The following is a 1829-nucleotide window of genomic DNA, read 5'->3' as shown; positions in this document are numbered from 1 at the left end:
GCTCCGGGCCCGACGCGAGGGCTGATAACGGCGCACAGGCTGCGGGATAACGGGACCGGGAGGCGGATAACGGAGCTGTCCGGGAGGGTGGGAGACGATAAAGGGGCGAGGCCAGCGGGTAACGGGCCGGGAGGAGACGAGCAGCTGGGTCCGGGGTGCGGAGATCGCTGTGATCCCGGAGTTCCCTCCCTGAATCCCAAGGCTTCGGGTCAGGCTAGGCGCAGGGACCGCGCGTGGTTCCCGCTTCGCCCGGGTGGAGCTGCGGGTGGCGGCTTCTCGCCCTGCGCCGGATTCTGAGTTGGGGTGACCGGGAGGGCTGTGTAGAGGGGCAGGCTCAGTCGACCTGGCACCTGTGAGCGCGCGTGGAATGGGAACTCTGGGCTCAGAGGAATAATCGTGAGGCTTTTCAGAGATGCCCTGTTCAGCTAACTCTTCCGAGTCTGTCTGGTTTCTGATTTTCCTTGTCTCTGAAGCTCGAGGTCTAGCCCGGGGTGCACTCCCCTAACCCTGGAGTCCCTGGAGTCTGACCGGGTTAGCAGCGGATCACAAGCCATGTGCATGCTAGTGGTCTGTCCAGAGTGCATTCGTGCCCATATCTGTCTGGCGAGTGTGTGCATCGGTGTGTGTGAAAGGACCTCTGTGTCCGAGGGAGGGAGTGTGTGTAAGTTGGTGCTGGCTCCACCAGGACTTCAGGCCCCTCCTCCTCCCACCCTGATTGCATCATTAGTGCTAATTGAGGGGCTTTCACACGCCAGTGCATTAGCTGTTTGGAGTGAGCTCCCCCCTCCTGGGAGAGATAAGCTGCTGCCCCTCCCCCTGGCATCCCACCGCTTCCCCACTGCCTGAAACTGTCCACGTAGATCCGCTCACCTTCCTGAGCACCTTCCTGCCTCCCTCCACGCCAGGTTAATCTCTCCTTCCCTCCCCCCCCCCCACCCCGTGTCAGGGCTTGATTGGCTAGAGAGGGAGGGGTCAGGAAGGAGAAGGGTCTAGAGCCTTTCTTGCTTGCTATTTTAATTTGACCAGAGAGAGACACGAGGGTGGGGGTGGGAGTGGGGTGGAGACAGAGAGAGAAAGTGAGAAAGCAAGCCACCAGGTCCAGGACTTGAATCATGGTCGGCCATGTGGGAGTGTCCAGTGCCTTAAGCACCATGCGAAAAGGGAGATTTTTGCTATAGGGCTGGTGGGCTCTCTGGACAGATAGAGAAAGAGAGAAAACGAAAAATTACCCTGCCAAGGGGAGATGGCCACATTGTAATCCCTTCTCCTCCATTCTCCTCTTGGGGTCTTGGGCACATGTGCACATGGCATGAGTTTTAAGCTACTGGGTCCGGGCCTTGAACCCCGATCACCTAAGTGGGAGTCCAGCAGTGTGACCATTAGTCAACTGCTGGTCCCTAGAGCCTACTTTGTAAAGAGGCATCCAGGAGGAGAGATTTTTCCTAAAGAGATCTGGCAGTCTTGCAGAATGCGGGGTCTCTGTGGTGAGAAAAGGGGCAGTAACTTTTGCCCAGTTTTTTTGAACGTGAAAGGGCGGAGGAGAGGGCTGAGTCCTGGAGCTCCAGCCTGTGATGCCATTGAGGAAGGCCTTCCAGCCTTGAGTCCTCAGTCCCCTAAGACTTGGATAGTTTGCTTCCAGTCTTGGTTAGCAAACATGGGGAAGGCAGGCTGAAGGAAGGCATGGTTCCCCCTGAGAACTTTGGTTTTGGTGGGGTCTGGTCTGTTCTTGCATAGCTTCTCTGTGGGGCACTGGCCCATGGCTACAGGGCATGGGGGGAAGGCTCTGAGCAGATGCCCTCCCCAGCCCTCACACCAGATGTCTTTGGTCT

Source organism: Tupaia chinensis, unplaced genomic scaffold (assembly GCF_000334495.1).
Source record: "Tupaia chinensis unplaced genomic scaffold, TupChi_1.0 Scaffold000050_1, whole genome shotgun sequence".
Lineage (NCBI taxonomy): Eukaryota > Metazoa > Chordata > Mammalia > Scandentia > Tupaiidae > Tupaia > Tupaia belangeri.
The sequence above is the reverse complement of the archived record's forward strand: the minus strand, read 5'-3'. Positions refer to the sequence as shown.